Source organism: Coregonus clupeaformis, chromosome 11, assembly GCF_020615455.1.
Source record: "Coregonus clupeaformis isolate EN_2021a chromosome 11, ASM2061545v1, whole genome shotgun sequence".
Taxonomy (NCBI): domain Eukaryota; kingdom Metazoa; phylum Chordata; class Actinopteri; order Salmoniformes; family Salmonidae; genus Coregonus; species Coregonus clupeaformis.
The window spans coordinates 46,695,746-46,718,007 of NC_059202.1; the positions used below are offsets into that span (position 1 = coordinate 46,695,746).

General features: G+C 45.8%; 1 pseudogene; it reads right to left on the reverse strand.

The window, feature by feature from the left end:
• The window catches only part of LOC123491981, a 60,341-nt pseudogene that overhangs the window by 22,730 nt on the left and 15,349 nt on the right, over positions 1-22,262 (reverse strand).

Sequence of the window (22,262 nt, forward strand, 5' to 3'; positions counted from 1 at the left end):
ATTTCACTCTATGCATCAACCACTGTTTGAGGAGCATGTAGCCTCTCCCTGCGTGACAGGTGATATCCCGCCCAAACTCTGTATGCTATGGGCTTCCCAACCATGTTTCTGCAGCTACCCAGTGCTTACTTTGGGAAACCAAGTGAAATCTGTTCGTGAACATCGAAAGGAACATGTTTTCACAACGAAACATTTCATTAATGTTCTCCTGAGTGGCGCAGTGGTCTAAGGCACTGCATCGCAGTGCTAACTGTGCCACTAGAGATCCTGGTTCGAATCCAGGCTCTGTCGCCGCCGGCCGTGACCGGGAGACTCATGGGCGGCGCACAATTGGCCCAGCGTCGTCCAGGGTAGGGGAGGGAATGGCCGGCAGGGATGTAGCTCAGTTGATAGAGCATGGCGTTTGTAACGCCAGGGTTGTGGGTTCGATTCCCACGGGGGGCCAGTATAAAAAAAAAATATGTATTCACTAACTGTAAGTCGCTCTGGATAAGAGCGTCTGCTAAATGACTAAAATAAAAATAAATAAAATAATTAAACTGTTGACAGCTCCTCTCTCTGCGTGCTTGAGAATGTGAGAAAGGGAAGAGATGGAAACGCAAGATGGTGAGATATTATGTAGCTAAAGGTAACCTTATTAAGTATGCAATTATAAAAAAATGCCCTATTACTAGGCTATTCAAAATCCAATACAAATTCACTATTGTAGTCTAACTCTGTAAGCTGCCCTGCAAAATCAATGAACCAACAGCATCGCCTAGGCCTATACATTCTCTCCCAGACTCATGAATAGAAACTTTGGAGTGTAGCTTAAGGTAATCAGTCCATCCAGTATGCAAAATAATACAGTCCACACTAAAGACAATTACTAGAATGTGTTTAATTTTGGAATATAGGCTAGACCAATTAAAGACATCTTAAATCAGTTTTGTTTATGTTGTTCTGTGGTGCATAATATGCCCTATTGTATAACGAACAGCACAATTATTATTTTAATTCCGTTTTTTTTCAGGCTTGTGCTCATATATAGACCTATGCATATGTGTAAGTTCTAATATGTGTATGGGTGTTTTGAATTAATCATCACCCTAGAAAGCCTGCCCATTTAGTTGTTAAGCTTTGAAACAACATCCACAATGATTTTTTTCCCACTGAGTTAACCTGTTGTTGAACTTCTTTCTTCAAATTGATCAATCACAGTGAGGTGCGTTTTAAAAGCACAATACTTTGATGTCAGAGTGGTTAGAAGGACAATAGAGTACCAGGCCATTAACGAGTTGGATACTGTCAACGCATGTCCTGAGTGCATAAGAGGAGATGAATGTGACTCAACTGTCACGGTGGAATTTTACTGCGGTCATGACTCACGACTGCCGGTGTGGCGGTATCGGTCACCGCAACAGCCCTACTCCAGTCTCATGTTGAAATGTTTCACCAGCACTAAGCAGAAATACAACTGAATGTGTGTTCAGCTTCAAAAAAATATGTACTAGGTCTAATTAAAAAGTTTATTTGGGAGGAACAACGGAAGAAAATAACAATCGTGGCGAGTTTATTGTAAGTTAGGCCAAGAATGAGGAGATCTGGACGACATACTTTCAGAGCAGAGGTGAACAGTGTGTATTCAGATTCCCAGTCCCAGTTTCTGTTGAAGGTCTTGACTGTATGTGTGGTGAGGAGCACTCCGATCATCAGCCAGGAGATTTTCTTCATGTGTCTGGTCAATAAAGGGAAAAAGCAAATAGAAAAATGTTGATTCTGTTAAAAGACTGTAAAAGACTGAATAGAAAACCCAAATAATCCCCCCCAAATTGATAACGCTGTCTAGTTGGTACAATTTGGTTTGAAATTGTGGCTAGAGAGACACTGAGGGCTGGTTTCCTGGACACAGATTAAAGGTCCAGGGCAGTCTTGTGTTTTGTATCATATTGTACAACAGCTGATGAAACTAACACTGTAAAAGTGTTACAAAATTTGACAAGGGTCCCTTTAGAGTTTTGAAATCGCAGACAAACAAAAAATCTCTATTTTAAACCATTTCACCTGCATTTTATATTGAAAGTCAGTGTTTTTTTTACTTCAATAGAGTGATCAGGGGTGTGCAAATATAGTTTTCCTTCACAGAAAATAGCTTCATTTTCATCAGATGACAACAGAAGTACAACACTATTTGGCTAGCAGCCACACAAGTAAATGAGCTTACAACGATAAAGCAAGGTATTTTTTGCGAAGACGACGCATGGCCATCATATTTCGAATGTTTATCATAGAAAGAACGCAGCCAGCTACATTTCCTAATGTTTTGTATGAAGTTACGTCTTACATTTTACCTGAGAAAAGTAGGCTACACCGAGAGAAAAGTAGCGGAGAAAAGTAACTACACATCAGTCAGAGCGATGTCTGCTGGTAGAATGCCTGTTGGTGAATTCTCATCCAGTGGAGAAGTGCAACTGAAGCACAACATTAGTCTGATGCCGAGCAGAAATTACAATAAGGAGCATTTTAGATCTGTGTTTCTGAAACGCAGCAAGATATTTCATATGCATTTGATTTTTTCTGTGTAAAACGCAGCCCCCGTTTGATCAGTGTTATTTCCTGATAGTTGCTGGAATCTACAAAGGACCTTCTAATCAGCCTGTTTGCATGGGCGGGAGTTTCAGCTTGCCTGGTGACATCAACAGGCGATAAATTGGTTAATACACTGAGTATACCAAACATTCATAAATCCTTCTTTAACTTGTCTCCTCCCCTTCATCTACACTGATTAAAGTGGATTTAACAAGTGACATCAATTAGGTATCATAGCTTTCACCTGGATTCACATGGTCAGTCTATGTCATGGAAAGAGCAGGTGTTCTTCACGTTTTGTATACTCAGTGTAGACTAATAACAAAGAGAGTTCCAAACCTCTCTGCCAATAACATCTAGTTTTAACTTTTCCACTCCCAGACAGTCCCAGCTAAATTCTTGTTTGAGAAATAGTTTTTTTGCTAAAAAGCCATTTTTGTCCATTTTAATGGACAACTATTACAGTAAGGTACTTAATTGTTACCCAGAATGATTTGATATTGATATAAAAACGGCACCATTGGGCCTTTAAGCATAGTCTTGGATAATTTAAAGTGCTTCTTAGTCCAAGACTAGGTTTATTGTCAGCGACCGTCCCTGAGAGTGGTCCATTGTTAAAGTGATTATTTTATGCTTGGGAGATGTTTAATACCCCATTACACCCCATGGGAGTTTGTGTTGGAAGGGTACTACTCACTCCAAATGGTCCCAGATCTGTTTGTGCTGTCTTGCCAAATCCTTTGGTCATTGTTAGACAGACAACACAAACAGATCTGGGACCAAGCTAACTACTGTCCTACTCACCCCTTGTGGGAGACAATCCTGAAGCCGTGAGCCACGAGAACACAGAATCCCATACTGGGAACATACAGCACCCTCTCAGCCACCACAAAGCCCACGGGAAGAAGAGGTTGGAGGCCGGGATGAAGGGAAACACGATCAAAGAGAGGGCCTGGAGAAAAAGGAGAAGGAAGAGGGGGGGAGGGTAGGGAAACAAAATAAAAATAAGAACACAATGAAAGGCATGATGAACAAAAGCCTCCTTGAATAAACATCATGCTAATTACTGAAGTGCAAATTTTGAATGGGAGAGTGCATTGGCATAGAGGCATGGGTTCACATACAGTGAGGGGAAAAAAAGTATTTGATCCCCTGCTGATTTTGTACATTTGCCCACTGACAAAGACATGATCAGTGTATAATTTTAATGGTATGATTATTTGAACAGTGAGACAGAATAACAACAAAAAAATCCAGCAAAACGCATGTAAAAAATGTTATGAATTGATTTGCATTTTAATGAGGGACCCCTCTGCAAAACATGACTTAGTACTTGGTGGCAAAACCCTTGTTGGCAATCACAGAGGTCAGACGTTTCTTGTAGTTGGCCACCAGGTTTGCACACATCTCAGGAGGGATTTTGTCCCACTCCTCTTTGCAGGTCTTCTCCAAGTCATTAAGGTTTCGAGGCTGACGTTTGGCAACTCGAACCTTCAGCTCCCTCCACAGATTTTCTATGGGATTAAGGTCTGGAGACTGGCTAGGCCACTCCAGGACCTTAACGTGCTTCTTCTTGAGCCACTCCTTTGTTGCCTTGGCCGTGTGTTTTGGGTCATTGTCATGCTGGAATACCCATCCACGACCCATTTTCAATGCCCTGGCTGAGGGAAGGAGGTTCTCATCCAAGATTTGACGGTACATGGCCCTGTCCATCGTCCCTTTGATGTGGTGAAGTTGTCCTGTCCCCTTAGCAGAAAAACACCCCCAAAGCATAATGTTTCCACCTCCATGATTGATGGTGGGGATGGGGTTCTTGGGGTCATAGGCAGCATTCCTCCTCCTCCAAACAAGGCGAGTTGAGTTGATGCCAAAAAGCTCGATTTTGGTCTCATCTGACCACAACACTTTCACCCAGTTCTCCTCTGAATCATTCAGATGTTCATCGGCAAACTTCAGACGGGCCTGTATATGTGCTTTCTTGAGCAGGGGGACCTTGTGGGTGCTGCAGGATTTCAGTCCTTCACGGCGTAGTGTGTTACCAATTGTTTTCTTGGTGACTATGGTCCCAGCTGCCTTGAGATCATTGACAAGATACTCCTGTGAAGTTCTGGGCTGATTCCTCACCATTCTCATGATCATTGCAACTCCACGAGGACGAGGGAGATTGACAGTTATTTTGTGTTTCTTCCATTTGCGAATAATCGCACCAACTGTTGTCACCTTCTCACCAAGCTGCTTGGCGATGGTCTTGTAGCCCATTCCAGCCTTGTGTAGGTCTACAATCTTGTCCCTGACATCCTTGGAGAGCTATTTGGTCTTGGCCATGGTGGAGAGTTTGGAATCTGAAATAAAAGATCCTAGACATTTTTCACACACACAAAAAACGTATTTCTCTCAAATGTGGTGTACAAATGTGTTTATATCGCTGTTAGTGAGCATTTCTCCTTTGCCAAGATAATCCATCCACCTGACAGTGTGACGATATCAAGAAGCTGATTAAACAGCATTATCATTACACAGGTGCACCTTGTGCTGGGGGCAATAAAATGACACTATAATGTGCAGTTGTGTCACAACACAATGCGACAGATGTCTCATGTTTTGAAGGAGCGTGCAATTGGCATGCTGACTGGAGGAATGTCCACCAGAGCTGTTGCCAGAGTATTGAATGTTCATTTCTCTACCATAAGCCGCCTTCAACATCGTTTTAGAGAATTTGGCAGTACATACAACCGGCCTCCGAACTGCAGACCACATGTAACCACGCCAGCCCAGGACCGCCACATTCGGCTTCTTCACCTGCGGGATCGTCTGAGACCAGCCACCCGGACAGCTGACGAAACTGAGAGTATTTCTGTCTGTAATAAAGCCCTTTTGTGGGGAAAAATTAATTCTGATTGGCTGGGCTTGGCTCCCCAGTGGGTGGGCCTGGCTGCCAAGTGGGTGGCTCTATGCCCTCCAAGGCCCACCCATGGCTGCACCCCCTGCCCAATTATGTGAAATCCATAGATTAGGGCCTAATAAATTTATTTCAATTGACTGATTTCCTTATATGAACTGTAACTCAGTGTATTCGATTTGTCTAGCCAAAATGCTAGACCTGATGCATGTTTGGCACATAAGGCTGGCCTTGGGCTGTGCAGTTAACTTCTCACCTAATCACCTACTAATAGTCACAATTTGGCACCCACATAATAGGGCAAGCCAAGAGTGCAAGTCCCCACTGTGCACACTGTTTTAATCAATGTTGTTTCCACCTCATTTCAATAAAATTACATTGAACCAATGTGGAATAGACATCTGTGCCCAGTGGGTCTGGTATGGAATGGCGTTTTATTTCACACTTGAAGCAAACAAAGAGAAAGCTAAAATAGTTAATTTATTGACTTGTCATTTTGATATAGTCCTGAATTAGCCAGTCAGCAAAGAGTTAAAGTGACAGTACAAAAGCAGTTTGATTTAGACTTAACATGAGTTCACAGACATCATAGCCTCAGAGTAGGTGTTGTCACCGTCCCCTGTAGCTCAGTTGGTAGAGCATGGCGCTTGCAACGCCAGTGTTGTGGGTTCGTTTCCCACGGGGGGCCAGTATGAAAATATATGCACTCACTAACTTTAAGTCGCTCTGGATAAGAGCGTCTGCTAAATGACTAAAATGTAAATGAAATGTTAACTAGGCACTAATTATTTGGTCCCGTGTAGCTCAGTTGGTAGAGCATGGCGTTTGCAATGCCAGGGTTGTGGGTTCGATTCCCACGGGGGGGCAGTATGAAAATGTATATACTCACTAACTGTAAGTCGCTCTGGATAAGAGCGTCTGCTAAATGACTAAAATGTAAATGTAAATGTCACCGAGCCTTGCTGTTCTGGCCTTTAACTTGAAGGAAAAGGCTTGACGAAGTTGTGTTATTCTAGGGACTCTAGTGAGTAGACTGGACCCTGGTTTTATGGACACACAATCAATCGTTTTGCCAGTACAGTGCAATATTTGTACCGTATAGTGTATAATGGCTCCATTTTATGTCGTTTGACGTCATTTGTCAGGCATAATGCATTTTTTTGGCAGAGGTCAAGGCTGGCCTTGGGCTGATTTAAGTGTGTAAAAGGCACAACTGGCTCATCATCATTAGGTTAATTTAGATCGTTAACAGTGTCTATCATTGTTTACTTTGTGTCTTTGAGGTAACTAATCACCTTTAGGCCAACAGTGTATTGAGCTGCAGTGAATGGAGTGGGTGGAAAGTAATCCCAACCCCACTTTTACTTCCGCACCTAGAATAGTTCTCTCTATAAGCCTATATGTATTTCATATACAGTGTACATACATATTTTAAAATTCACATTTTATGCAAATGTCACTTAAATCCGAACAAATATGAATAATTGTTAATGTTTAGACAGTAATTTTTCATATATCATGAAAAAAATACCGGTTAATGACACTGTCCTACTATAACGTGGGGGACTTCTACTTTTAAAACTTCAGAAATTCCGTGACCCAGAAGTACTTTTTTAGTGTTGCTGACGAGGCGCTTGTTTTGATTTCTTTATTGAAAACGGCGCGTTGGGCTCACAAAAAAAATGAACAAAATGAAATTCAAGTAATTGAACCGACGTCAGTCAATTAGTTATTAAAACATTTGGGTTAAATCGCTCCGCACTAGCCTGGGGAGACAGACAAACAGGGAGGGTGTGTTTTATGGACATGCAGTAACCTAAAACAAGAGGAGGGGGCCCGCCCATGCGAGTCACGCAAAAGCTTTATTTAATGAACTTTTTATATATTTTTGGAGCAGTTGTCATTCAGGCCAGAATCAACCTGGATAAAAGGTTTGAAACAGCTACTGTACAAAATGTCCAAGTTGGATTAAATGAGAGTTTAACGCAGCACAAGTTAGGGCTATAGTCCTCGTCCTCCAGGGGTGGGACTACACATCATGTTGCTCTTAATACAGCAGTTGGCTACAAAGTAGAATTAGATGCCAGGTCCTATAATGGTAATTAAAAGCCTAAGTAGACCAATAAATAATAACTGCCACATTTCTCTTTTCTTTAGTTTTTTTGTTGATGTGGCTCCTTTTATTCTATCCCTTTATTTCACCCCATCATGTTTTGTTTCCCTCCTTTTGGAATCTGAATCTTTTTATTGGTGAACAACAAGCTTGGGAATTCCGCCAATTCTTTGCTCATTGCAAAACAAGCCTGGAAATTCAGCCAATCTAGAACATTAGCTAAATATCATTAAAATAACTTGTAATAATCCAATAGATGTGGTCTCATCATATCCTTAAGCAACCTGTTCAATATGAGCTCTCTTTCTCTTAGCAACCAGAGTAAACTCTTTATTGTTGTATTTCTTTTTAAAGGTCAACTGCCCCTTAGAAGTTAGAACCAACTTATCTGGTTTTAAGCGGCCTATGTGGCATCGATGACTCAAAATAGACTACAAAGTGTAAATAGGATACTTTTGATCATAAAGTCAGTCTTGTCCAAAACTGAGTTTTGTAAGTGAGTTCTTCACAACTTACTGGAGGGTTGGGTATGGATTACTTACATGCCCACTTTTCACAATGATGACCAATAGGGCACAGGCGAGAGGTTCCAGGAAGTGAATTCTCAATGCAATCACCCATTGTGATAATTATTAGCAATAAGCGATATTACTGTGCAACGTAGACGTTCTATTTTCTCCCGAGATTGCAAGACAATTAGTATATTGATGTTGTGCCTACTCGGTTATGAATGTTTCAACCTCTGTGTTGAAAGTCGTGTTTTTACCGTCAGTATCTGGTGCAAAGAGCACTAAAAACTAGACTAACCATGAGCCTTGCGGTTTGTATCGTCCAATCACTGAGCAGATACAAGTCAGAGGCTGTGTTTCAAACACATAAAAGTCACACTCTCTTCCATTTACCCTCGCCTTTTGCCCTTGGGGAATCCCCGTGGCCATCTTTGTCATCGGTCCAAATGATTAGCCAAGCAAGGGAAGTCGGCAGCGTAAGCCCCTCAGCCCTAATTTTTGATCGAGTTTGCGAGTGTACAATTATGTTCACTCCGGGGCCTGAAACGCCCCATAATTCAATTTGCGATGAATGTACATCCGCTAAGAAAAGTCAGCCAAAACTTAGAACCAACATTAATATGGAGAAGTCAACATACAAGTTTAAGTAAAAATGAATGTAAATAAATTAGAAATTGTGCTACTAATGCACATGACGGCTCAAACACATATCATAAAAGTAATTAATTTTTTTGTTTGCTTTTCTTTTGGAAACGTTAGCTTGCGCATACAACTTCCCCTGACATCACCGTTGAATGATTAGGTGTGTCCAAACTTTTGACTGGTACTGTATATGGGGAAAAAAGGCAAGGGTACAAGACTGTGTACATTCCGGAGTTAGGAGGCAAACAAACTACTCATCCCCTACAGCATTGAGGTCGTCCAGTCGCAAAGCACCCCCCACAAAGCACCCCCCACACCATCACACCTCCTCCTCCATGCTTCACGGTGGGAACCACACATGCGGAGATCATCCGTTCACCTACTCAATTTGTAAGTCGCTCTGGATAAGGCGTCTGCTAAATAGCGTAAATGTAAATGTACTCTGCATCTCACAAAGACACGGCGGTTGGAATCAAAAATCTCAAATGTGGACTCATCAGACCAAAGGACAGATTTCCACCGATCTAATGTCCATTGCTCATGTTTCTTGGCCCAAGCAGTTCTCTTCTTATTATTGGTGTCCTTTAGTAGTGGTTTCTTTGCAGCAATTCGACCATGAATGCCTGATTCACACAGTCTCCTCTGAACAGTTGATGTTGAGATGTGTCTGTTATTTGAACTCCATGAAACATTTATTTGGGCTGCAGTTTCTGAGGCTGGTAACTCTAATGAACTTATCCTCTGCAGCAGAGGTAACTCTGGGTCTTCCTTTCCTGTAGGCGTCCTCATGAGCCAGTTTCATCATAGCGCTTGATGGTTTTGCGACTGCACTTGAAGAAACTTTAAAAGTTCTTGAAATGATCTGGATTGACTGACCTTCATGTCTTAAATAATGATTGATTGTCGTTTCTCTTTGAACTGTTCTTGCCATAATATGGACTTGGTCTTTTACCAAATAGGGCTATCTTCTGTACACCACCCCTACCTTGTCACAACAAAAGTAATTGGCTCAAATGCATTAAAAAGGTAAGAAATTCAACAAATTAACTTTTAACAAGGCACACCTGTTAATTGAAATGCATTCCAGGTGACTACCTCATGAAACTGGTTGAGAGAATGCCAAGAGTGTGCAAAGCTGTCATCAAGGCAAAGGGTGGCTACTTTGAAGAATCTGAAATATATTTTTGATTTGTTTAAAATTTTCTTGGTTACTACATGATTCCATATGTGTTATTTCATAGTTTTGATGTCTTCACTATTATTCTACAATGTAGAAAATATAAATAAAGAACCCTGGAATGACTAGGTGTGTCCAAACCTTTGACTGGTACTGTACATCCATTTTTTTAGCGATTTCTAATCTTTTGAATTAATGTTTAACCCCAGAGATTTGTGTACCTATTCAACGTTTAGAACAACGATACCAGCATGTTGTTGAAATGTGTATGTTAAAAATGAGTGGTTGTGTCGTTCCGGCGCCACAAGCACGAAAAAAAGGGTGGGACCAGTCGGAAACCCTATTGCCCAAAGCAACACGTTTGGGGTCGAAACTTCTCCATTTAAGAATGATGGAGGCCACTGTGTTCTTGGGGACCTTCAATGCTGCAGACATTTTTTGGTACCCTTCCCCAGATCTGTGCCTCGACACAATCCTGTCTCGGAGCTCACCGGACAATTCCTTCGACCTCATGGCTTGGTTTTTGCTCTGACATGCACTGTCAACTGTGGGACCTTATATGACAGGTCTGTGCCTTACCAAATCATGTCCAATCAATTACATTTACCACAGGTGGACTCCAATCAAGTTGTAGAAACATCTCAAGGATGATCAATGGAAACAGGACGCACCTGAGCTGAATTTCCAGTCTCATAGCAAAGGGTCTGAATACTTTTTGTAAATAAGTTTTCTGTTTTTCATTTTTAATAAATTTGCAAAAGTTTGAAATAACTATTTTCCCGTCATTATGGGCTTTTGTGTGCAGATTGATGAGTAAAAATGAATATTTAATCCATTTTAGAATAAGGCTGTAACGTAACAACATTTGGAAAAAGGAAGGGGTCTGAATACTTTCCGATTGAACTGTATCTAAAAATGTATTTGTAACAAAGTTACTTTTGTCCTCTGAAGAGCGGTGGTGGTGGATGGGCCAACAAAAATAAATACAAATAAAAAGACCTCAGACAAAGGTGATTACTAATAAGACAATACATCACAAGTGTTAAGTAATATCACCCTTTTTAATACGTGTCACTCATAGGGCTGCTACAGTGACCGTATTAAGGCCACATCGGCGATCCCGAGTCCGGTAAATTCAAGTGACTGGACATGATTTGGAAAGGCACACACACACACACTGGTCTATATAAGGTCCCACAGTTGACAGTGCATGTCAGAGAAAAAAGCCATGAGGTCAAAGGGTTGTCCGTAGAGCTCCGAGACAGGATTGTTTCGAGGCACAGATCTGGGGAAGGGTACTAAAAAAATTCTGCAGCATTGACAGTTCCCAAGAACACAGTGGCCTCCATCATTCTTAAATGGAAGAAGTTTGGAACCACCAAGAATCATCCTAGAGCTGGCCGCCAGGCCAAGCTGAGAAATCGGATCAGGAGGTGATGGTCACTGACAGAGCTCCAGAGTTCCTCTGTGGAGATAGGAGAACCTTCCAGGAGCACAACCATCTCTGCAGCACTCCACCAATTAGGCCTTTATGGTAGAGTGGCCAGACGGAAGCCACTCCTCAGTAAAAGGCACATGACAGCCCACTTGGAGTTTGCCAAAAGGCACTTAAAGACACTCAGACCATGAGAAACAAGATTCTCTGGCCTGATGAAACCAAGATTGAACTCTTTGGCCTGAATGCCCAGCGTCACATCTGGAGAAACCTGGCACCATCCCTACAGTGAAGCAGGGTGGTGGCAGCATCATGCTGTGGGGATGTTTTTCAGCTGCAGGGACTGGGAGACTAGTCAGGATCGAGGGAAAGATGAGCGGAGCAAATAAAAAGAGATCCTACTCCAGAGCACTCAGGACCTCAGACTAGGGCGAAGGTTCACCTTCCAACAGGACAATGACCCTAAGCACACAGCCAAGACAACGCGGGTGGCTTCGGGACAAGTTTCTGAATGTCCTTGAGTGGCACAGCCAGAGCCCAGACTTGAACCCGATCAAACATCTCTGGCGTGACCTGAAAATAGCAGTGCAGCGACGCTCCCCATCCAACTTGACCGAGCTTCAGAGGATCTGGAGAGAAGAATAGGAGAAACTCCCAAAATACAGGTGTGCCAAGCTTGTAGCTTCATACCCAAGATGACTTCAGGCTGTAATCGCTGCCAAACGTGATTCAACAAAGTACTGAGTAAAGGGTCTGAATAATGATGTAAATGTGATATTTCGGTTTGTTTTATTTTTTACATTTGCAAAAATGTCTAAAAAACTGTTTTTGCTTCGTCATTATGGGGTATTGGGTGTAGATTGATGAGGGGGAAAACACTATTTAATCCATGTTAGAATAAGGTTGTAACTTAACAAAATGTGGAAAAGGTTAAGGGGTCTGAATACTTTCTGAATGCACTGTCTGTTATTTATATTAAATCAAGAATACAGTGATGGGTTACGATTTTAGCCTATCACTTGTGAGTGATACATTATCACTTGTGAATGATACCCAGCTTGTGAGCAGTAAGGCAAGAAACAGCGCATCATTGTTGCACATCTCATGTAGCCTATCCCATAGGCCTATATGTTTTGATAAGGTTTGTTTCACAACTAAAGTGGCAAAATAACTTTGAAAATGAAGCACATTAATCCGCTTTACAATGGGTGTAGAGCCTAACTGGCATACATCGCATGGGCGTGAGTTTCAAGTTTGGGGAAGATAATTTTCACCATAAAAATGCACCTTTATAATAAAAGCATTACTTTGAAGTGTGTGCAGCTTGAGCAAAAACAAAGCAGAGCTCATGCCTTTCATGCAACTTTTTTCAAATCTTCTTTAGAGTCGCATCATGCAACCTTAGAATGTATAAAAAATCTAAACATATGCATAAATAACAGGAGGACATGTTTCTTTGTTAACAGCTCAACACAGAATAGCCGCATGTGAGCACTCCCTCAAATCGTTTGGAGAAAATATCCTTTCTATTTTATTCAGCTTTGTTCAATTGTATTCTTTATCCGATAAAATAATATAAAATAATTATACGAATTCTAAGTAAATCTTGTCTGCAACATTGTTTGTAACTTATTTTGTAAATAATGTTGCTGCTACCGTCTTTTATGACCGAAAAAGAGCTTCTGGATATCAGAACAGTGATTACTCGCATCAATTTGTTCTTTAATGAGTCAGACATGAAGGATATACTGTTGTTTCTCTGAGACCAGGCCCAAATACCCGTCATTCGCGTGAAGAAAATACGGAAATACAGGGGGGCAGAGATCGGGGTGCCTTGTGAGAATTTGTGGGCGAGTGGGTAACTCGCCTCTATCAATCACTTGTGATAAACTGGATGAGCTCCGTTAGAGACTATCCTACCAACAGGACATAAAAAACGGTAATATCTTATGTTTCACCGAGTCGTGGCTGAGCGGCGACATGGATAATATACAGTTGGCTGAGTTTTCCGTGCATCGGCAGGACAAAACAGCTACGTCTGGTAAGGCGAGGGGTGGTGTGCGTCTATTTGTCAATATGTCAATATATGACAAATAATATTATGGAAGTCTCGGGGTATTGCTTGCCTGATCTAGTGTACCACATGATAAGCTGTAGACCACACTATCTACAGTGGGGAGAACAAGTATTTGATACACTGCTGATTTTGCAGGTTTTCCTACTTACAAAGCATGTAGAGGTCTGTAATTTTTATCATAGGTACACTTCAACTGTGAGAGACGGAATCTAAAACAAAAATCCAGAAAATCACATTGTATGATTTTTAAGTAATTAATTTGCATTTTATTGCATGACATAAGTATTTGATAATTCAGAAAAGCAGAACTTAATATTTGGTACAGAAACCTTTGTTTGCAATTACAGAGATCATCGTTTCCTGTAGGTCTTGACCAGGTTTGCACACACTGCAGCAGGGATTTTGGCCCCTCCTCCATACAGACCTTCTCCAGATCCTTCAGGTTTCGGGGCTGTTGCTGGGCAATACGGACTTTCAGCTCCCTCCAAAGATTTTCTATTGGGTTCAGGTCTGGAGACTGGCTAGGCCACTCCAGGACCTTGCAATGCTTCTTCCGGAGCCACTCCTTAGTTGCCCTGGCTGTGTGTTTCGGGTCGTTGTCATGCTGGAAGACCCAGCCACAACCCATCTTCAATGCTCTTACTGAGGGAAGGAGGTTGTTGGCCGAGGAAGGAGGTGGTTGGCCAACATCTCGCGATACATGGCCCCATCCATCCTCCCCTCAATACGGTGCAGTCGTCCTGTCCCCTTTGCAGAAAAGCATCCCCAAATAATGATGTTTCCACCTCCATGCTTCACGGTTGGGATGGTGTTCTTGGGGTTGTACTCATCCTTCTTCTTCCTCCAAACACGGCGTGTGGAGTTTAGACCAAAAAGCTCTATTTTTGTCTCATTAGACCACATGACCTTCTCCCATTCCTCCTCTGGATCATCCAGATGGTCATTGGCAAACTTCAGACGGGCCTGGACATGCGCTGGCTTGAGCAGGGGGACCTTGCATGCACTGCAGGATTTTAATCCATGACGGCGTAGTGTGTTACTAATGGTTTTCTTTGAGACTGTGGTCCCAGCTCTCTTCAGGTCATTGACCAGGTCCTGCCATGTAGTTCTGGGCTGATCCCTCACCTTCCTCTTGATCATTGATGCCCCACGAGGTGAGATCTTGCATGGAGCCCCAGACCGAGGGTGATTGACCGATATCTTGAACTTCTTCCATTTTCTTCCAGTTGTTGCCTTCTCACCAAGCTGCTTGCCTATTGTCCTGTAGCCCATCCCAGCCTTGTGCAGGTCTACAATTTTATCCCTGATGTCCTTACACAGCTCTCTGGTCTTGGCCATTGTGGAGAGGTTGGAGTCTGTTTGATTGAGTGTGTGGACAGGTGTCTTTTATACAGGTAACGAGTTCAAACAGGTGCAGTTAATACAGGTAATGAGTGGTGAACAGGAGGGCTTCTTAAAGAAAAACTAACAGGTCTGTGAGCGCCGAATTCTTACTGGTTGGTAGGTGATCAAATACTTATGTCATGCAATAAAATGCAAATTAATTACTTAAAAATCATACAATGTGATTTTCTGGATTTTTGTTTTAGATTCCGTCTCTCACAGTTGAAGTGTACCTATGATAACAATTACAGACCTCTACATGCTTTGTAAGTAGGAAAACCTGCAAAATCGGCAGTGTATCAAATACTTGTTCTCCCCACTCTAGGTCCTGGATGGCAGGAAGCTTGGCCCCAGTGATGTACTGGGCCGTACGCACTACCTTCTATAGTGCCTTATGGTCGGATGCCGAGCAGTTGCCATACCAGGCGGTGATGCAACCGGTCAGGATGCTCTCAATGGTGCAACTGTATAACATTTTGAGGATCTGGGGACCCATGCCAAATCTTTTCAGTTTCCTGAGGGGGGGAAAGGTGTTGTCGTGGCCTCTTCACGACTGTCTTGGACCATGATAGTTTGTTGGTGATGTGGACTCCAAGGAACATCAACACTCGACCCGCTCCGCTACAGCCCTGTCTATGTTAATGAGGGTGTTCGGCACTCCTTTTCCTGTAGTCCACGTTCAGCTCCTTTGTCTTGCTCACGTTGAGGGAGAGGATGTTGTCCTGGCACCACACTGCCAGGTCTCTGACCACCACCCTATAATCTGTCTCATCGTTGTCGGTGATCAGGCCTACCACTGTTGTGTTGTCAGCAAACTTAATGATGGTGTTGGAGTCGTGCTTGGCCACACGGTCGTGCGTGAACAGGGAGTACAGGATGGGACTAGGCGCGCACCCCTGAGGGTCCCGCGTGTTGAGGATCAGCGTGGCATATTTGTTGTTGCCTACCCTTACCACCTGGGGCGGCCCGTCGGAAGTCCAGGATCCAGTTGCAGAGGGAGGTTTTTAGTCCCAGGGTCCATAGCTTAGTGATGAGCTTTGTGGGTGCTATGATGTTGAAAGCTGAGCTGTAGCCAATGAACAGCATTCTCACATAGGTGTTCCTTTTGTCCAGGTGGGAAAGGGCAGTGTGGAGTGCGATTGAGATTGCGTCATCTGTGGATCTGTTGGGGCGGAATGCAAATTGGAGTGGGTCTAGGGTTTCTGGGATGATGGTGTTGATGTGAGCCATGACCAGCCTTTCAAAGCACTTCATGGCTACCGATGTGAGTGTTACGGGCGGTAGTCATTTAGGCAGGTTACCTTCGCTTTCTTGGGCACTATGGTGGTCTGCTTGAAACATGTAGGTATTACAGACTTTGACAGGGAGAGGTCAGTGAAGACACTTGCCAGTTGGTCTGCGCATGCTCTGAGTCAGGGCGTGACGACCTCTCACTCTTCGCCTCCCTGTTGCGCCCCTGGTCTGGTCTAGACCTCGGCGCGTTGGTTCCCCCTCTCCTTCCTCCCACTATACTCCAAGCCCTGTCTGGACCCTGGTGTGGGAGACCCCGGGCCTGGAGGGGGCTGGCGTCTGGGTCTGGACTGGAGCCGCTGGCCGGGCTGGACCGGGCACCGGTGGAGCGGACTGCTCAGGCTCCGGACTGGAACCGCTGACCGGAGCTGGACTGGGCACCGGTGGAGCGGACTGCTCGTGCTCGGAGTGGAGCCGCTGACCAGATCTGGACTAGGCCCCGGTGGAGCGGACTGCTCTGGCTCGGAGTGGAGCAGCTGGCCGGAGCTGGATCAGACACTGGTGGAGCGGCCTGCTCTGGCTCCCAGTGGAGCCGCTGACCGGAGCTGGACTGGACCCCGGTGGGGCGGATTGCTCTGGCTCCGAGTGGAGCAGCTGACCGGAGCTGAACTGGGCACCGGTGGAGCGGACTGCTCTGGCTCCGAGTAGAGCAGCTGACCGGTGCCGAACTAGGCACCGTGGAACAGGCACGGGCCGTGCGGACTGGACCCACGCACCACTGGCTTGGTGCGAGGAGCAGAACAGGCCGGACCGGGCTGGCGGCGCGCACCACTGGCTTGGTGCGAGGGGCAGGAACAGGCCGGGCCGGGCTGGCGACGCGCACCACTGGCTTGGTGCGAGGAACAGGAACAGGCCGGACCGGGCTGGCTCCCGCGCACCACTGGCTTGGTGCGAGGGGCAGGAACAGGCCGGGCCGGGCTGGCGACGCGCACCACTGGCTTGGTGCGAGGAACAGGAACAGGCCGGACCCGGGCTGGCTCACGCGCACCACTGGCTTGGTGCGAGGGGCAGGAACAGGCCGGGCCGGGCTGGCGGCGCGCACCACTGGCTTGGTGTGAGGGACAGGAACAGGCCAGGCCGGGCCGGGCTGGCGTCGCGCACCACTGGCTTGGTGCGAGGAACAGGAACAGGCCGGACCGGGCTGGCGACGCGCACCACTGGCTTGTTGCGAGAGACAGGAACAGGCCGGGCCGGGCTGGCGACGCGCACCACTGGCTTGTTGCGAGGGACAGGAACAGGCCGGGCCGGGCTGGCTACGCGCACCACTAGCTTGGTGCGAGGGGCAGGAACAGGCCGGGCCGGGCTGGCGACGCGCACCACTGGCTTGGTGCGAGGAACGGGAACAGGCCGGACCGGGCTGGCTCCCGCGCACCACTGGCTTGGGTGCGAGGGCGCAGGAACAGGCCGGGCCGGGCTGGCGACGCGCACCACTGGCTTGGTGTGAGGGACAGGAACAGGCCAGGCCGGGCCGGGCTGGCGCGCGCACCACTGGCTTGGTGCGAGGAACAGGAACAGGCCGGACCGGGCTGGCGGCGCGCACAACTGGCTTGTTGCGAGGGACAGGAACAGGCCGGGCCGGCGCGCGCACCACTGGCTTGTTGCGAGAGACAGGAACAGGCCGGGCCGGGCTGGCGCGCGCACCACTGGCTTGGTGCGAGGTGCAGGAAGAGGCCTGGCCGGACTGGCGACGCGCACCACTTGCTTGGTGCGAGGGGCAGGAACAGGCCGGGCCGGGCTGGTGGCGCGCACCACTGGCTTGGTGCGAGGAGCAAGAGCGGGGTCGGGCCATACTGGGAACACGCACCACTGGCTTAGTGCGGGGGCAGGAATGGGCCGGACCGGACTGGCGACACGCACCACTTGCTTGGTGCGAGGGGCAGGAACAGGCCGGGCCGGGCTGACGCGCGCTGCCTAACCAGCTCCTCTCGCCGTGCCTCTACACTTTCCTTCTCCCTTTTAGCCTCCTGTAGCCTCGTCATCCACCCCGTGTGCCCCCCAACATTTTCTTGGGTTGCCTCTCGGGTCTCCGTCGTCGGCCGGTTGCCGTTTCTCCTCTCCTGCCTGGGCATCTACCTTCGCCCATGGCCCTTTCCCCCGCAAATATCTCCTCCCATTACCACCATTTGCCCACCTGTGACATGGCTATTCGCTCCTCCTGGGCACGCTGCTTGGTCCTCGTTTGGTGGGATCTTCTGTCACGTACGTTCATAGACGGGTCAGACCAAGGCGCAGCGTGATATGCATACATGTTTATTTGACTTATAAACACAAAACAAGAAACGAAACGAAACGTGGCGTCAGTTACACAAACAACATACCTCACTGGAACAAGATCCCACAACCCACTAGTGCCAATAGGCTGCCTAAGTATGGTCCCCAATCAGAGACAACGAGCGACAGTTGCCTCTGATTGGGAACCACACCGGCCAACATAGATCTAGAAAACCTAGATCACAAACATAGAAAATACAACATAGAAAATCACAACAAGGAATATACACACCCTGACTCAACATATAAGCGTCCCCTGAGTCAGGGCGTGACACTGTTGTAGGGATATTAGTATACTGAACAAAAATAAATGCAATATGCAACAATTTCAAAGATTTTACTGAGTTACAGTCAATTGAAATAAATTCATTAGGCCCTAATCTATGGATTTCACATGACTGGGCAGGGGTGCAGCCATGGGTGGGCCTTGGAAGGTATAGACCCACCCACTGGGTAACCAGGCCCAGCCAAACAGAATGAGTATTTCCCCACAAAAGGGCTTTATTACAGACAGAAATACTCCTCAGCACCCACCACCCCCTCAGACGATCCCGCAGGTGAAGAAGCCAGATGTGGAGGTCCTGAGCTGGCATGGTTACATGTGGTTGTTTGACAAAACTGCACATTTTAGAGTGGCCTTTTACTGTCCCCAGCACAAGGTGCAGCTGTGTAATGATCATACTGTTTAATCAGCTTCTTGATATGCCACACCTGTCAGGTGGGTGGATTATCTTGGCAAAGGAGAAATGCTCACTAACAGGGATGTAAACAAAATTGTTCACAACATTTTAGAGAAATAAGCTTTTTGTGCATATGAAACATTTCTGAGATTTTTTATTTCAGCTCATGAAACATGGGACCAACACTTTACATGTTGCGTTTATATTTTTGTTCATTGTAGTTCTGGGATTTGTCCCCTGGGAAAGATCAAACAGTGGACATAAGGAGTGAGGAGGCGAGACAAAACTAGACGGAATATTGTGTGGTAGGAAAGCTGAGCTGACTCAAGAGTGGGCATTCAACTCGCAGTTGATACCGTTTCCACAGTAACATGTATTTCCATGACTTGATGAAATGTTGAAACTAAGTTGCAAGCTTCTTTCGTAGCAAGGTGTTGTAGAACAAGTTTCTTATGAAACACATTCCAGACACTGGCTCTTGCTATCTTGACATAACTGATTTGACAGAGAAATATCAGCTAGATAGGATTTATCTGAACTGAACCTTGGCAAGACGGAGCTGCTCTTCCTCCCGGGGAAGGACTGCCTGTTCCATGATCTCGCCATCACGGTTGACAACTCCGTTGTGTCCTCCTCCCAGAGTGCGAAGAGCCTTGGCGTGACCCTGGACAACACCCTGTCGTTCTCCGCTAACATCAAGGCGGTGACCCGATCCTGTAGGTTCATGCTCTACAACATTCGGAGATACGACCCTGCCTTACACAGGAAGCGGCACAGGTCCTAATCCAGGCACTTGTCATCTCCCGTCTGGATTACTGCAACTTCGCTGTTGGCTGGGCTCCCTGCCTGTGCCATTAAACCCCTACAACTCATCCAGAATGCCGCAGCCCGTCTGGTGTTCAACCTTCCCAAGTTCTCTCACGTCACCCCGCTCCTCCGCACACTCCACTGGCTTCCAGTTGAAGCTCGCATCTGCTACAAGACCATGGTGCTTGCCTACGGAGCTGTGAGGGGAACGGCACCTCCGTACCTTCAGGCTCTGATCAGTCCCTACACCCAAGCGAGGGCACTGCGTTCATCCACCTCTGGCCTGCTGGCTCCCTACCTCTGCGGAAGCATGGTTCCCGCTCAGCCCAGTCAAAACTGTTCGCTGCTCTGGCACCCCAATGGTGGAACAAGCTCCCTCACGACGCCAGGACAGCGGAGTCACTCACCACCTCCCGGAGACATTTGAAACCCCCACCTCTTTAAGGAATACCTGGGATAGGATAAAGTAATCCTTCTACCCCCTTACCCCAACCAAATTTTTTTTTAAATAAAACATTGTTAAGTGGTTATCCCACTGGCTATAAGGTGAATGCACCTATTTGTAAGTCACTCTGGATAAGAGCGTTTGCTAAATGACGTAAATGTAAACGTAATAGCCAGCTGCAGCAATCACCAACCTATGCTAGCAGTGCTGTCAGCTTGGCTAAATACAAGCTCAGTGCAGGCTTTAGCCTACACATAGACGGGTTAGCTGACAACGTCCCGAAAACGTGCGCATGCTTCAATGGAGCGTTTTGATGTCACGTCTATGCTAATATGGCAAACATTTGCTAGCTAGCTAACCAACAACTGTAACGATGTATTTGAGAGACAAGTGCTCATTGTGCAAATGTATTTATATTTTTATTAAACATTGGCGATGAAATACAGTTAACATGTCAACAACCTAAGCAAACCTGTTTTGCCACATAATTGCGCACGCGTCAGTTTTGTTGCTAAACAATCAACCCGTCTATAGAACTGAATTAACTGACCATCTTGAGATGGCAAGTCAGTCAAGCGTTGTTCTCTCCATAGCAAAACTAGCTTAGCTTACCTCGCTGTACTCACTACTGGCCTTGTTTGTTGTGATTGAATGGCACACCAAAAACACCCACATCAAACCACACCCCCCAAGACAACTCTTGTTTGCCTTTAGTCATGGCCGCTAGCATTTCTTAATGAGCATTGATGAAAAATAAGGCCAAATCAGGAAGTTCAGTCGCCCTTTAACATTATAAATTGTGATTTGTGGTGCTCGTTGTCTCATAGGGAGGGTAAAAGCAACATTGTGAGGAAGTTCACTGACCCGTGTTGAGTCACAGAGAGAAAACAGTGAGGAGGAAGAAGTCATGGGTCTGTTACACAAGATACACTCCTCCCATCCATTTCTCTTCCTCTATATATGTGCAGGCAGAGGATACAGTAGAGTGGATTCAGGGCAGGCATTCACACTGCTGAACTTTCCAGTGCACTAAAATCTGCCAAGCAGGGTCATTCAGAAGAAAACATAAGTGGTGCTGAGCCAGGCTGAGGATACGGAGAAATGCTATCTGTAGGGACAAAAGAGTAAAACAACATCCCACACTTCTAGTGGTATGTTGGACAGAATATGAATTGTCTTGATGCAGGGCCATATCTTGACTTTATAAACACAGCAGGGTTATGTGTTAAGCAGAGGGGAGTGAAACCCAACGACAAGAGGTCATCATTCACTTTACAAGCAGAGTGAGTCAAACCTTTGGCTTCAATATGAGAATTCCACAGTCATGGTTTGATGTTTTTGGCGTGCCTATAGTTAGGCTATGTAATGAGCTTTACAAACAATTAAGGTCACAACTGGCAAACTTCAGGTCAGACACAACAAACCATACTAGTGCAGACAAAACAAACAAGACATGCAGAAATATTCCACAACTTTCCGCACCATATAAGAATATCCATGACAGCTGCCAAATGCACACTGGACAATGAAATGTGGAAAAGTAATAGAAAAAGAAATGTCTTCTGATCTGGCAAAAACCACAACAACCAATCAAAAAGGCAGCCAGATCCACTAAATCACCGATACGTTTTTACAAACCACAAACTCTCAATACACTCACCATGAGGACGGTCTTGGCGGAGGGTTTGAGTGGCGCAGGCTGTGGTAGGCCAGCAGGCCCAGGAGGCTGTAGAAGGCCAGGGTGGCCATGTTCCTGAGGTCCAGAGGACTCTCCACCAGAGGAATGGTCCCCATGGTCCAGTCACAGCACAGCTCTGATGGGTTGAGAAGGAGCCAGGCGTTCACTGGCAGCAGGTAGTTGAAGGTCAGCTGCCTGGCCGGAGTGGGGCTGACCGCCGCAGGGTTGTCAAACCTGGAGAGGGAGGTGAGAGAAATAAAGGGCGAGAGAAAAATGGAGGGTGAATGA